At 38.2% G+C, this 16,465-nt stretch overlaps 1 protein-coding gene across 2 annotated transcripts in view; it reads left to right on the forward strand.

Annotated features, from left to right (window-relative positions):
• Nucleotides 1-2,447: 2,447 nt before the first annotated feature.
• RNF24 (ring finger protein 24) overlaps nt 2,448-16,465 on the forward strand; it is a 71,422-nt gene continuing 57,404 nt past the window's right edge. Inside the window, exon 1 of one of the 2 annotated variants that reach the window (XM_037811922.1) lies at nt 2,448-2,580. The gene's annotated coding sequence lies outside the window, so the exon portion shown is untranslated. The remainder of the gene's footprint in view (nt 2,581-16,465) is intronic. The other variant, XM_037811923.1, reaches the window with a different exon arrangement.

Consider the following 16,465-nt stretch of genomic DNA (forward strand, 5'->3'; position numbering starts at 1 on the left):
AATAAAGAGAAATACTCAAACAAACTAATTGTTATTAATTTGGTAAAATGCATGAGTAAAATCTCTATCCTCAAGGAATGCATTTTCCAACTCAATAAAAAGTAGTTTGTACTGTAAACAATCGAAAGTACAATTTGTTTTATATGACTGCGTGGTATGTGAATATATCTCAATAAAATGATGATTAAAAAAAAAAAAAAAGTAGTTTGTTAGTAGGAATAGATGGAAACTCCCTTAGTATGGTAACTGTGTGTGTGTGTGTCTCAAACCACACATATCCTATTTCCTAATGAAACAAGAATCTCAGAGTTAGGAATAAGATAAGAACATCCATTATTAATGTTATTTTTAACATTGTTCTAGAGATACTAGACAACTCAATCAGAGAAGAGAAGAATTAATTTAAATATAGTTGTAAGGAAGAATTAAAATTATCATTAGATAATTACCTTATCTAAGTAGATGCTTGTTTTAGATAGCTACAGGATACTTATGAAATATCTAATAACTGTTATGGTCATTTTTCATCACTAATTCAACACTATTCATAGAAAGCCAAGATTTTCAATCAATGGTTTCAAATAAGAGTCAAATTTGAAAAATCATTATGCATCTTTACAAATAACGCAAGAAGTTTCTTCCTAAGAATAGTTAATTTCTTTTCCATTTAAAAGTAAAATTATTGTATTCTCTTAATAAGTAATATGTGCACATATTATAAAATACAAAGTATTATAAACAGGTATTCAGTGAAAAGTAAATCTGCTTCCATACCTGTCAGAGGCAGTCACTGGTATGTATTCTTCCAGAGACTTTTTAGGCATATAAAAAGCTAGATGAACCAGTTACATACGGTTGCTTTCAATCTTTTGCTATTTCAAACAAGTCTGCCACAGAAAGCCTGGTACATATATGTATTTGACTACACATGCAAGCACATAGGAAAAATAAATTCCTAAATGTGGAATTGCTGGGTCAATGTGTAACTCAATTATAATTTTGCTAAGTTGCTATCATGGCGGCTGACAATTGTACTAAATGACAATTTCACTAATAAAGTATAAGAGTGTGATCTTCCCTGAAGCAGGAAGTTTTGTTTTTACCTAGTTGAATTTTCATCAGTCAGTTTTGTTGGCCTCTGGATTACACTTAGAAAAGGCCTTTCCCACTTTGAGATTATATTTTAAATTCTTTGATGTCTTGTTTTAATGCTTTTATAATTTCTTTTTTTCACATTTAAATCTGGGATATAATTTGGTACAAGGAGGAAGCCTATCTTAATTTTTTTCCCAATTGGCTACTCAGTTATCCTACTATCATTACTGAACAATCTCTCTTTCTCCCATAGATGGGAAATGTCAGCTTTATGACATAATAGATTCCTATACGAATTTAGACTGTTCATCTCTCTTATATCCATCAGGATAGGCTAGGTTATGCTATGGTGACAAACAACCTCAAAATCTTGGTGGCTTATAAGAACAAGGATTTTTCTTTCTTTTGGTAATTATCCCTTCAAGGTTGACTGGGGTCTCTTTTCTGTGTCTCCTCACTTAGGAACTTAGGCTAATGGAGCTGCCACCATCTTGAACATTGCCAGTTGCCTTTGCTGAGGGAAAGAGGGCCCTGGAGTGTCTTACACAATCTATCAGATGTTCAGCCTGAAAGTCCTGTGTAATTCTCTTCACAACTCACTGACGAATATTAGTTGGTTGGCCCTACCCACTACATGGAGACCAGAAAGTGCAGACATACGTGTGCTCAGAAGACAGAATGCTGAAAATATTTGGCAAATGGCTGCTGTTACTACCACATCTCTATTCTGTAGGGTTAATCTGTCAATTAATGTGTCAGAACCCATATGTTTCTTTTTGGAATATTTCTAGCTGTTCACTTGTTTTCATTTTCCCTATTGAATTAGAAATTAGCTTCTTCAATCCACTCTCCCTCACTCCCCCCTCCCCCCAGAAAAAAGACAATCCCTGTTGCTATTTTTTATTGTGTCTGCATTAAATAGATTTAAGGAAAACTGACATCTGTATAGTATTGAGTCTTCACAAGCAAGTAGAGATTGTATCTTTTCAGTTATTCGTGCCTTCTTTTGTATCTTTCATATTGTTTTCTTAACATCGATTGTGTATTAGTATTCTCTTTTGTTCTTCTAAATGGGATTCTTTGTTTTACTATCATTGCAAGGAGATAATTTTAATTCCTCCTTGAAGGAGCAGAAAAGACATACCCATTTCCCAATTAACATATCTATTATTCAATCAAAAGATTTCTTTAAAAGTTTTATACTGAAGATTTTTCTTCTCATTATCTGTCTTTATATTAATCTCAGTAAATAAGTAGATTTGCATTAAAGCGTCAGTGAGTACTAGTTACTATTACAACTGGAAGCACTTACCAGATTTTTAAGAATTGGGTTTGTTTTGTGTTCTGCAGGTGTCTTTTATGCCCACCGGTACAACAACCAGGAGATGATGAGCTGTTAATGCAGAATAAGATCTGGTTCTAAAGAAACAGGCTCACTGGCCCATTCACCAAACTTCAGAGATGTTGAGAATTCAACATCTGCAGGTAGAGTATGGTTTTAAGTGACATAGATATTGGTTTTTTGTTGCATTTTGACTTCCTTCTTGTGAGGAAAAAAAAAATGTTTTCTTGGGGGAAAAGATCAGCTTTTCTCAAATTAAGCAGGTATTATATTATAACTACAGTTTATTTCATGTTGAGGATGGTAACCGCCCATTGCTTTCTATTTCTTTCCACTGCCTTTTTGTAATTATGAGATGAAGTTCAACCTAAGATTATTTTCCTTCTCTGTAATTTGTTTTCCGTATCATCCTCCTTCCATCTCAGCATCAGTCCCTGCTCTTTTTCCTACAACCCATCCTCAGAGTTCTGCTGCCCTCAGTTATTTGTAAGACTGTGAATTAAATAATTAGAAGTCAGTAGTTGTAAGCAGACTCTTTATAAAATTGTAAAACATGCCAGCTCATGCCTGGGATAGAAGGAAATTCAAATCCCTCACCATCCATAGAAAGTCTCAAAAGAGCAATGGAATGATTTAAATTGAAAACGGAGACAACTTCAGTACACAAAAATGAGAAAAAGTCTTTATGAAGCTAACACGTATAATAATTACTAGAAGTTGGCAGAGTAAAAACAGATCCACTAAAATAGCAAATATCTGAAATAAAAAATGATCAAGAAGACAAACTTCAATTATGGCAAATTAATTAAAATTAGCACTTTAGGCTTGATTTTAAACTTTGGCAACACTAGCAAAGAGAAAAGCTGTGCACAAACCCAGGAAAAACAATGGTAACAGAAGAAATGGGGAAAAAAACTCCAAACTGCAGAAGGAATGGAATTGTCAATAATGAAACTGGAAAGGATAAAAGACGCAAAGACTATTAAAAGAAGCTGGTTAGAATTTAAAACAAAACAAAACAAAAACCTGAAGCACAGTGATAAAAAGTATCTAAAAATGTACAATGTCCCTTAAGGAAAAAACGGAATCAAAGTAATGGACATTCAGCAAAATTAAGGCTAAATGGAAAAATCAAGATGAAAATGTAGATGGAACAAATAGCAATTTATAACAATTCCAATAGACCTAGTGTTTTGCTCCTGCAATTTTCCTCTGAATAATGGTCCAAAGGGGGGTGAGGTAAAACAGTTACAAATAAGAGGAAGGCTTCAGTAAAGGAAAAAAATGGAAGACATTATTGTAAAGAAAAATAAACCTTTGCCTATAGACTTTGAGAGCTTATGGAGTACTTATTTCTCAGATTTGGCACTTATCAGTTTCTCAAAGCTGGAAAGAAGAAAGAACTTGTTTCGAGAATAAAGTATGAGAATGTCCTCAGACTTTGAAACCCAAATGATAGAAGATGCATGTAGAGATACATTTACAGAATACAGGCCAATATCTTGCCTAGCTGTCTGCCTTTTGAAGTGAAAAGACTTGCTATCTTAGAAGATTCCAATAGCCAAGTACCCGAGAAGATTATAAAAGACTGGAAATGCAGAGGAAGACTTTTGAAATATAAAGTGCAGCACTTTGAAGGAGGAAAGGCAGTGGTATCGTCAGTAGTGCCAGCTTAGCTGGGGAAGCACAAAACCTCTCAGCGCAGGATCTCTACTTGAGGTGCTGCATTCCTGGGTCTGGGCGCCTGTACAGCCAGAAATGCAACCTTGCCTTTTACTCACGAATTACAAGGTCATAGAAAATCTTACTAACCAGAGCTCACAAGACTCCCAATTTATAGATTTATGATGAGAAATAGAATTCTCATATGAACTTGAATGTCAACTAAGCATGAGTAAAATTTTCTCATTCTTTCCCTTAGGTGAGTCACATGGGAAAAGCAGAATTTACAAGTCAGTGTATAACTTGGGTGAATTTAGAGTTAGAGTAAAGGAATGTAAGTGTTCTTACATTATATTGTGTAATGTGTTTGTAAACAAACAAGTGTTTCTCCACTAAACTTGGGGTATTCTTCCCTGGCATATGAATGCTTTCTAAGTGCTCAGTGATCACTGGCTCACTCTGGATGTGGCAGGAAATATGTGCTTAATTCTATCCATGTAATCTATACTCCCATACAAATGGACTTCTAATACCTTCTCCTGTTAAATCCTTTAATATCGTTGTCTCAACCAGCTTTTATGTGCAGATGTAGATTGTCACTTTATTTTTTGTATTTAAAATATTGTATTTTGAAATAATGATACATTCATGGCGTTCAAAATTCAAAAGATAAAAAAGAATATATAAAGTGAAAAGACTGTCCTCCCTAGATTCCTTGTCCCCCCACCAAAAGCAGCTCTTGTTCAGTTTCTAGGGTATCCTTCCACAGGTAGTTTATGCATAATCAAGCAAATTCCTGTACTCTACTAGCAAAATCTACTAAATCAATCCATCTAGTAATAAGATGTGTTTGCAGTTTTATTGGCCTCTGACTTGGTGGAGGTTTGGGCCGTGCTGCCGAAGCTCCACATCTACCCTTGACCATTAATGCAGATACAGAGCCTGCCATCTAATTCTCCCAGGCCCAGGCTACTGACCCATATTGTGGCATATCAGCTGTACCTCTGAGAGAATGGTCTTTTCTACAATTGGTTCCTAAACTCTAGCTGAGTAAAACAAGGATGAATCCTAGTTCCTCTTATTTATGATTTCCTGAGACCACCGGTGGTTATGACAGTGTGCTTTCACCTCTCCATTTGGGTAAGGTCTTGAGAGACAACCTACCAGTTTGTTGTCAGAACGATGAGCTAGAGATCAGCTAATCTGAAACAGAAGTTACTATATTTGGTGATATGTATTTTTCAATAATTATTTTAGGTGATATATATAAATAAATAAGCCCATACAGAAAGTCACTTTGTTTAGTTACTTTTGTGTATATTTTGCAACTAGTGTTTCTTGGAGTGCTTGCTGCTCAGAGCTTGGTGGTGTATGGGTGCTTTATTAAGATTTATTTTCATGTCAGGCAGTTAGTTGCGTCTGCCCTAAAATTTTTTCCAGGTCAGACTGCAAAATAAATATACAAAAAGCAGGAGATTTTCTGTGTGCCAGGAATAACTAGTTTAGAAATTAAAATGGAAAAAAGATCCCATTCATAATAGCAACAAAAAATATATATAGTAACTGGGAATAAACTGAAGAAAAGTACAAAAACTATTTGAATAAAGCTATACAAATCTACTGAAAGGCATAAAATAAGGTGAGAATAAATGAAGAGACATATCATGTACCTGGATATATAAAATCCAAAAGGATTTTTTTAAACTTGTTAATCTGAAAAAAGATTGTATAAGGGTAACCATGAAAATATTTTAAAAGAGTAATGGTAGAAATAATGTCCTACCATGTATGAATTATAGGTATGCTAAAGTTTTATTAAAACAAAACATTGAGGTGCTGATACAGGACCTAATAGAGTGGAAAAGGGAACAGAGTACAGAATCCAGAATCAGACCCAGGTATATGTAAGGAATTGCTCTCTGAAAAAGTAGCATTTTAAGACAGTGGAGAAAGAATTCATGAGTGCTGTTGGAATAAATGGCTGACCATTTGGAAAAATGATTTTAGGTCTTTTTTCCATCTCATAAATTCAAAGTAGATTAAACATTTAAATGTGAGAAGCAAAACTATATTAAGTATTAAAAGGGAGCATAAGTGGATATTGTTAAAATCTGGTGTGGGGAAACCAAAAGTAGAAACCTTAAAGCCAGGGCACAAACTCAGGTGCTAAAAGAGGCCAGGCAAGAAATTAATGAGTCATATACACTGGGTAGAAGACAAAATCATGCAACCCTGAATTTCTTTTATTTATTTGTTTGTTTTTAAATAAGGGAACAAATACTTACCTACTCATGAGGGGTAAAGTAAAACATAAGCCTAACAATGAACGTATGGTTCGGGAGTGCTAGGGAATGGTAGAAATTGTAGCAAACTGGGGGAAGCTGACCTAGGCCCAGAGGGCACACTCGCAGTGTAGTCAGTAACCCACCCCTAGTTGTGCAGCCTAAGGGACGCTAAGACCACTCAGTTCCAACCAGTTGTTGCCATACAGTAATGAAGCGCAGGGCTATCAGATCTTACCTTTTTTCTAAGGAAGGCTGGAAGTTGCAAATTTTATGTTAAGTCTCTCAAACTGTTATCCCAATTTTCAAAACATTGTATAGGGCTCCCATTTGTGGATGCCACTGTATAGTTTTGGTTTTGGTTTTGGTTTCAGGATTATGCCTACCTCTTTAAATAGATTTGGATGCTTTCCATAATTTTCTATGCAGTGGATCCATTTATGTAGAAGAATTTTATCTGTGCTAGTTTAGTGAGCTCCACCTCTATAGCCATCAGCATCTGGGGCCTTTTTGTGAAACCCGATTTCTCTATTTTCAGATTTTCTAAGTGAGCCAGTTTTAGTTCTTTACTGTCCAACAAATATTTAATATAGGTTTTAAAATTAATACTTGAATTCTCTTATGAATTTTTAAAAATCTCCATATCAATAGTTGTCATTTCTCATTCTTAACATTTGTTTGTTTGGTTCATTGATTTCAGTTCCCCTATGGGTTTTTTTTTGTTTGTTTTTTGTTTTTATAGTGTTTATTTTCCTTTTGACCTTTATTAATTCCTTCTTCTGACTTATTTTGTTTGGTTTGTTTTATTGCTAGCTTCTAAAGTTGAATGCTTTTGTTTATTTTCATTCTTTTTATAATATTAAAGATTATGAATTTTCTTCTCAGTACAATATGATTAATTTCTAGTCTATGGTTTGTTTTGATTACTTCATAGTCAACTATTTCAAAGGTTGTTTTTTGAATTTCCAAGTAGTCAGTTTCTTTTGTATATCTGTTTATTGTTGAGTTAGTTTTATTGCATTGTAGTAACAGAACCTGGCCTATCAAATTTCTACTCTTCAGAACATTCTTTATGGCCTAATAAACAGTTTATCTAAATGTAGATGTTTACATTCATTTGAAAAGAATGTTTTCTCTGTAAGATACAGCTCTAAATATATATTCTTTAATTAAAATTTGTTGATGGTGTTGCTTATGTACCTACTCCTCCCCCCCTTTTCTTTTTTTACTATTGATCTATTAAATTCTGACAGGTACGTTAGACTCTCACCATGATTATGTTTCTATAAAATTTCATTTGCTTCTGAATTTTGATGTTACGTTAAGTAAAAGTTTGTGGCTGTTATATCTTCTTTGGTAATTACTTTATCACTGTAAGATATTGTTCCACATCACTTTTTTTGCCTTGATTTCTACTTTTTTTTCTTAATTGGCACTCCTGCTTTCTCTCTGATATTTGCCTTCTTTATGTTCGTTATTTTCTTATCCTCACTCCTATTTAAATTTTTTTTTAGAATCATTTTAAGTGTTTTCTTATAAACAGCATTTAGCTGGATATTGCTTTTATGTTGTCTTAGAGTCTCTTTTTTTTTTAATTAAATTCAGTTTTATTGAGATATATTCACATACCATACAGTCATCCCTGGTGTACAATCAGCTGTTCACAGTGCCATCCTATAGTTGTACATTCATCACCCGAATCTATTTTTGAACATTTTCCTTACACCAGAAAGAATAAGAATAAAAAGAACACCCAAATCATTCCATCTCCCATCCCACCCTATTTTTCATTTAGTTTTTGTCTCCATTTTTCTACTCATCCATCCATACACTGGATAAAGGGAGTGCGAGCCACAAGGTTTTGACAATCACACTGTCAGCTTCTGTAAGCTACATTTTATACAATGTTCTTCAAGAGTCAAGGCTACTGGGTTGCAGTTTGATGGTTTCAGGTATTTACTTCTAGCTATTCCAGTACATTAAAACCTAAAAAGGATTATCTATATAGTACGTAATAATGTCCACCAGAGTGACCTCTCGACTCCATTTGAAATCTCTCAGCCAGTGAAACTTTATTTCGTTTCATTTCGCATCCCCTTTTGGTCAAGAAGATGTTCTCGATCCCACGATGCTGGGTCCAGATTCATCCCTGGGAGTCCTATCCTGTGTTGCCAGGGAGATTTACACCCCTGGGAGTCAGGTCCCACATAGGGGGAGGGCAGTGAGTCCACCTGCCGAGTTGGGTTAGCTTGAGAGAGAGGGCTACATCTGAGCAACACAGGGGTACTCAGAGGGAAACTTAGACTCTTTTAATAGGAGCATTTAAACATCCATTTTTCTCATAATTAATTTTTTTATTTTGTTCCTACATTTTATTATATATTTCTTTCATTTGATTTCTTATGATTTCCTTTATAAATTTTGCTTAAATGATCCAGTTTTCTGTTTCTTCCCCCCCACTAGTGATGAAAGTTATTATCCCATTTGTTTCTCCCTACATTTTTTTTTCAAAAAATATTTTAATGTAGGAAAAAAAAAGCACACACACACATTTTGTTCTACAGTAATCATGGTATTACCTCTCATCAGGAAAAATAAAGCTATGTTTTAGCCTAAGCAAATAACTCTCCACTGGTACCAGTTCAGGCAGTATGAATCAGGTAGCGGAAAAGACAGTGGGTTAAGGAACCTTCCATCTCATATCACACCATGTCACAGCCCAAGAGGGCTTTTGTAGCCAAAGGACTAAGGAAAGCACCGGACGGGTTCTGGGACATGAGCTTTTATTATGGGGCTTACCTACAGGGTGGGGAAGTCAAGTCACATTGCCCTGAAATCAGGAGCTTCTCTGAATAGATTCAGGAGCTGCTGTGAATGGTGGTGAGTTCAGAGCACAACGTGGAAATAGTCCACACTTTGGGGTGCTGAATACGCTGGTTATAAGGGCTCGACATTCCAACAGGTATGAGAGCATAAGGCAGGGAGCAGGGTCGTGGGAGGTGGGGAGGGATTGATTGTAATCAACAGGGAGGAGGGAGGATTATAGATTATCTTGTAGATAACAATATCTCAGAGTCTCAGGGAGGAGGTAGTTTCGGGTATAGATTACATTTAACACCTGATATTACAAGGAGAATAGGTCAAACGTTAACTGTCCTAGGTCAAGCAAACTGCTGAATGCAGTCTTCAAGACACTTGGGGGGTCAGGGCTCCCACAGTCCACCCCCACGCAGCAATTTGCATTGACTATAGGACAGACATTGCATCCATAATTCACAACAACAATACAGTGAACCGCAGAATACAAGTAAACCAGTATATATGGATAGTAATCCTATGAACAGGTGGCACCATGGCCAAGTTAAAGAATTAAACCATTTGGACAAAGGATTATCAGATAAATGTTCAATATTTTGTATGTGATCTGGCATGTGATCAAGAGCTTGCGTTACATTTTGTGAGTTATCGGTATGTATACACAACATTGAATATTAATTAAAGCACAGGTACACCTGGGGCTAAAATAGCTAAAGGATAAAAACTACCAGGCAGTCTGCTTTATTCTGTATCTAGTTGTTGTTGTTGTTGTTTTACCATTGTTTTCTACCATTTCCTAACTTTGTCCACAGAAATAAATTTCCCTTTCCACAGACTTTCTGCAACTTTCTATATCCATCCAGGTTTTTGTCCTACATTTTCTCTTTTCCATTCTGAAACAACCAGTCATTTAGGACAAAACTACTCTCCTTTTCCTTTTCATACAAAACATTCTTTATACCTCTTATACTTAAGTATAAGTAGACATGCTGCAGCATACAATTACCACTAAAACTAAAACTTGTTAGAATAATGCTAAATACAACACTTTAGTTAATGCGTTATTGAAACAGTAATATACAGTTTTTTTAATTAATAAGAATTAATAGCAAATGTGGGAACAATATGTAAGCTCAGTTTTCATTAGTGGATAGAAGAGTTCCAGGTGAGGGGGTTTTTTAAATGCCATACTCTTTCCTCCTGCGGGGAGCCCTTCGGGATCAGGTATACAGTTAATTTGGGGTTGCAGAGTTACACATACAGTTCTGTGGGGGATGGGGGTCCCAGATGGGGAATACAAGTAATCTTTGGCACAATACCTCATGGGTTTAGGATTCTCAGCCAGCGTGGCTGCATGGGCCAGAACCAGAGCCAATTGACCTTATTTTCCCAATTTCTAGTGTTTGTGCCACAGGCAAGAGCAGATTATTATCGCTGCCTCGCTGTGGCTTGGAGGCAGCGGGCCCCCTTATTTGAATTCGTAAGGCCTGCATGGGCCTCGCGGTTACCATTTCCACAGGAGCGGGAGCTGCTGCTTTGAGTCTGGAGTTAGTGCTGGTATGGTCATCGAGTCCATTGTTGTAAGGAATTTCTGTCAACCTTTAAGTGTTCCTTTAAAAGGCCATTCATTCTTCCAGTTAACCCAGCTGCTGTGAGATTATATGGCAAGTGAAATGTCCAAAGGACATTATGTTCTATAGCCCAGGCCTGGGTTAATTGCTCGGTGAAGGGGGTCCCTCTATTGCTGTCCACATGTGTGGGGACCCTGAAAAAGGCACTTAATTTTTCTAAGCTATGGTAGCTCGTTAGTTGGCCTTGCCCCCTGGGAAGGCCAACAGCAGTCCTGTAGCTGTATCTACCATGGTGAAGGTATATTTTGCCCCTTTGGGCAGAGGAAGGGGGCCAATATAGTCTACCTGCCGCCAGGTGGGAGGAATCTAGTCTCGGCTGTTGGGTCCAAGTTGGTGAGGAAGCATTCTGGGCCGTTGCAGCAAGCAGGAGGGGCTAGCGTCCTCTACTCCTTTTAACCCTTGTTGGATGATAGGCACAGGGTCTGGTACCCTCGGTGCCCAGTTTTCTGATGCAGCCATTCAGTTGCCTCATGCAACATTGGTGTTAGGCTGTGGAATTTCGCTAGGGCATGCACTTCTGTATTACCTGGCAGTGAGTTAACATTATGGGCAGAAATATGGAAAGCAGTTACCTTACATTTGTGGCAGACCATCCAGATGTCTTCCCACAGTTTCTTCCCCCATAGGGGGTGATGGACCACCATCCATTGCTACTGCTTCCATGTGGCCATCCATACTGTTAAGCCTCAATATATGGCCCAAATATCTGGGCAGTCAAGGTGTCTCCTAGTTCACGGACAGTTACCATCCATACCACCTGCAGCTCAGCCCAGTGGCTGCTTTGCAAAGTTCCAGTCTCCCACCGGATCATGTCAGTACTTGGCTGAACAGTGACAGCCATCCAGTTTGCATGTTGCCCAAGTGCCAATGCATCAGTTTACCATGCAGAGTCATGTATACTCCCTTGTCCATTAACTGTGGGCATGGGAGGAACTACCTTGGGAGGATCAACAGGAGGCAAGGCATCCTGCTCTTCCACATGGGAGAACGGTCCTAAAATTTTATGCGTCTCTGTACTCAAAGGGCTATCGTTAAAAGTTCAGCATTGTAGGATGTAGGGTTTCCATTTCGTCAGCGTGCTTAGCTGAGCACTCCCCCGAATGGGGCTTATTTATAGTCTCCTGTGTCTACCCCTGAATGGGTGTGGCTACCTATAAGGTCACTGGGCACCTCTGAGTTAGACCTTCCGCTTGTAACAGAGCATTATAAGCTGCACACAATTGCTTTTCCAACAGGCTATATCTGAGTTCTGTGCCCTTCCAAAGTTGGGACCAGAATCTAATAGTTACACATTTAGCCTGTTGCCTTTGCCACAAACCCCACCCAAAGCCAATATTGGCACTGGCCACATCCAATTCACAGGATATATCAGCGTCCACCCCTCTTAAAGCCTGTGCTTGTGCTTTTATAAACACAGCCTGCCATGGAAAATCCCATTCACATGCTTTTCCTTTTCTAATTAGGGTGTACAAAGGTTTTAAAATTTTTAAATCAAGTATAAATAGTTTCCAATAACCTAAAAAAAACAAGGAAAGCTATTAATTGTTTAGGAGTTAGCAGTATAGGGTAACTTTGTATTTTGACAACAGCTAAAGGAATAGCTTTAATTTTACCCAACCAGACAATACCCAAGAATTTGATAGAATGGCCAGGCTCTTGTAATTCGCTTTGATTTATTGTCCATCCTTAATTTTCAAGGTGGGTCACCACTGTGCTAGCAGTGATTGCTAGTTCTGGAAAAGAATTATTGGTTAGCATGGTATCATCATTATAGTGAAACACAAGGGGTGTCGTTTTCTTTAAATCTTGTGCTACCAGCCCATGGCAGATGGTGGGACTGTGGAGGTATCCTTGTGAGAGTACAGCAAAATGTCCATTGTTGGTTTTCCCACGTGAAAGTGGACACAGTCTGGCTGGAGGGATCTAAAATACTGAAATAAGCTTTAGCGAGGTTTAACACTAACTGAAATTGGCTTAATTGGGTACTCATATGCTGCAACAAGGGAGCTATATTTGACACAGCTGCAAACAAAGAAGTTATTAAATTAAATTCGATATAATTAATAGTCATTTGCCAGGTACCATTAGTTTTTTTTCATTGGCCAGACAGGGCTATTAAATGACCCTGGTAATTTTTACTGATATATTGCCACAGTACATCTGGGGGAAGGCACCTTTTGTTGGACCAGAGGACGTGTATGCTTAGTTTCCTCAGTTTTAATTTCCCAGTCAGACAAGGGCTCATTATCATTTGATGAGGAATCAACAGGGTCCCACACCTTAGGGTCCCAGTCAGGGGAAGCCAGGGTATGCCTAACTTGCCCTTTGGGCAGCTTATGCCCTCTTACTCTAGTGTACTGGCTTGCCAGTATTTCTAAACTTTTATCCAGAGCAGCTTTCAATTCTCCTTGGGTCAATTGCATATCCTTTTCTAACTTCAATTCTTCTAAGTAGCAGACTACCACATTGGCCTTTAAGGCCTTTTCTGTAGCTGCACACACAGCGTCCAAGAATGGACAGGTTATTGCTGCAGCAGCCTGGCGGCTTTCCTTTTTCTCATGAAATCCTACTAGTCCTGCAGCCTGTTGCAGGAGGGCTGTTAGTCCAGCCAGGGAATTATATGCATCTCCATACCGCCTCAGCAGAACCCATTCATCTAGGAGGGTAGCTACCCCTCCCCATATAGACATCACAGGCCACTCAACAGCCTGGCATCTATCCTTTTTCTCATGAAATCCTACTAGACCTGCAGCCTGTTGTAGGAGGGCTATTAGTCCAGCCTGGGAGTCATACGTGTCTCCATACTCCCTCAACCCGTTCATCTAGGAGGGTAGCTACGCCTCCCCACATAGGTGTCACAGGCCACCCTGGTATCCTGCCCGGGGATGTCCCCTTTTCATTCCCCAAGTTCATGTCATCAGTGGCTGGGATTTCTTTAGTCTCCTGGCTGGCTCACCAATTGTCACGGCCCAGCAGGGCTTTTGTAGCCAAAGGACTAGAGAAAGCACTGGACACCTTCTGAGACATGAGCATTTATTATGGGGCTTACCTACAGGGTGAGGAAGTCGAGTCACTTTGCCCTGAAATCTGGAGCTCCTCTGAATGGATTCAAGAGCTGCTCTGAATGGCAGTGAGTTCAGGGCACAGCGTGGAAATAGTCTGCACTTTGGGGTGCTGAATAAGCTGGTTATAAGGGCTCAACATTCCAACGGGTATGAGAGCATAAGGTAGGGAGCTGGGTCCTGGGAGGTGGGGAGGGATTGATTGTAATCAACAGGGAGGAGGGGAGGATTATTGATTATCTTGTAGATAACAATATCTCAGTCTCAGGGAGGAGGTAGTTTCGAGTATAGATTACATTTAGCACCTGGTATTACAAGGAGAATAGGTCAAACCTTAACTGTCCTAGGACAACCAAACTGCTGTGTACATTCTTCAAGACACTTGGGGGCCCAGGGCTCCCACAGGTATGTATACACAACATTGAATATTAATTAAAGAACAGGTACACCTGGGGCTAAAATAGTCAAAAGATAAAACTATCAGGCAGTCTGCTTTATTCTATATGTATTTTTTTAACCATTTCCTAACTTTGTCCACAGAAATAAATTTACCTTTCCGCAGACTTTCTGCAACTTTCTATATCCATACAGGTTTTTGTCCTACATTTTCTCTTTTTCATTCTGAAACAGTCATTGAGGACAAAACTACTTTCCTTTTCCTTTTAATAGAAAACATCCTTTATACCTCTTAATGTTTTTTATGTAGTTGATAGTTAATTAAAAAAAAAACAATGAAAAAAGTATGCAGAGCCCCCCTGAGGAGCTGGGGAAAATGCAGGGATGTTGGGCTCCCCTACCTCGATGGTTCCTGCTGTGCTCATAGACATTGGGGACTGGTGGTTTGATGGGCTGAGCCCTCAATCACGGGACTTTCCCTTGGAAAGACTGTTATTGCAAAGGAGAGGCGAGGCCTGCTTATAATTGTGCCTAAGTGTCTCTTCCTGAATGCCTCTTTGTTGCTCAGATGTGGCTAAGCCAACTTGGCAGGTAAAATCACTGCCCTCCCCCTTACATGGGATCTGACACCCAGAGGTGTAAATCTCCCTGGCGATGTGGAATATGACTCCTGGAGAGGAATCTAGACCCAGCACTGTGGGATGGAGAACATCTTCTTGACCAAAAGGGTGATGTGAAAGGAAATGAAATAAGTTTCAATGGCTGAGAGATTCCAAAAGGAGCCGAGAAGTCACTCTGGTGGGCCCTCTTACGCACAATATAGACAACCCTTTTTAGGTTCTAATGAATTGGAATAGCTAGCAGTAAATACCTGAAACTATCAAACTACAATCCAGAACCCTTGAATCTTGAAGATGATTATATAACAATGTAGCTTATAAGGGAGTGACATTGTGATTGGGAAAGTCATGTGGATCATACTCTCCTTTGTCCAGTGTATGCATGGATGAGTAGAAAAATGGGGGGGGGGGAGGCACCCAGCGTTCTTTTTTACTTTAATTGTTCTTTTTCACTTTAATTTTTATTCTTATTAATTTTGTGTGAGTGGTAATGTTCAAAAATTAATTTTGGTGATGAACGCAGTTCTGTCAGTCTTTGTTTTGTATATTTTGCATCTCTTTTGTACACACAAATTTAGGAGTGCTGCGTGTTCTTGGTGGGTTGAACATTTTATTATTATATAATGCCCCTCTCTGTTTCTGGTATGTGTTCTGAAATGTGCTTTATCTGATATTAATATGGTCACCTATGCCTCCTTCATTCCTGAAGGATATTTTCACCAGATATAACATTCTGGGTTTACAACTCTTTTCTTTCAGCACTAAAAATATCTTGTACTGCTTCTTTTTGTTCTTTGTTGTTTCTGATGAGAAGTCCATGGTCTTTGAAATTGTTTTCCCCCATAGGTAATATACATTTCTCTCTGGTTGCTGTCAAGACATTTTTTTCTTTGTCGTCTTTAGTTTCTGAAGTTTAGACTAGGATGTGTCTTGATATAGATTTCTTTGTATTTATCCTGTTTGATGTTTGCTCAGCTTCTCGAATCTGTACGTGTTTTGTCAAATTTGCAGAGTTTACAACCATTGTTTCTTCAAGTACTTTTTTTTAAAAATTCAGTTTATTGAGATATATTCAAGTACTTTTTCAGCCCTTCCTGCTTTCTCTTCTTCTAGGAATTCAAAGACACAAATATTAAATTTTCTAGTTTAGTCCCACATGTCCCTGTGGCTCTGTTAATTTTTTTTTCTGTCCTCTCTCTGCTGTTCAGATGGAGTAATTTCTATTATTCTTTGAATTCACTGATGTTCTTCTCTGTTCCTTTCATTCTGTATTGAATCCATCCATTGAGTTATTATTTTTATTTTGATATTGTATTTTTCAGTCCTAAATTTCCCTTTTGTTCTTCTTTATATCTTCTATTTCTTTGCTGAGTCTTTCAATGTTTCATTTGTTTCTAGCATGTTTATAATTGCTTGTTGAAGCATTTTTATGATGGCTGCTGAGCAGGGGTGTGGGAGGTTCCTATTTCCCACTAGACTTTCACTGATATATCCTTGGTTGGGAGAGTTAAGAGTGCTAGTTACTGCTCCCCATGAGTCCTCCACTAACACCATGTGG

This window comes from Choloepus didactylus, chromosome 19 (assembly GCF_015220235.1).
Source record: "Choloepus didactylus isolate mChoDid1 chromosome 19, mChoDid1.pri, whole genome shotgun sequence".
Taxonomy (NCBI): domain Eukaryota; kingdom Metazoa; phylum Chordata; class Mammalia; order Pilosa; family Megalonychidae; genus Choloepus; species Choloepus didactylus.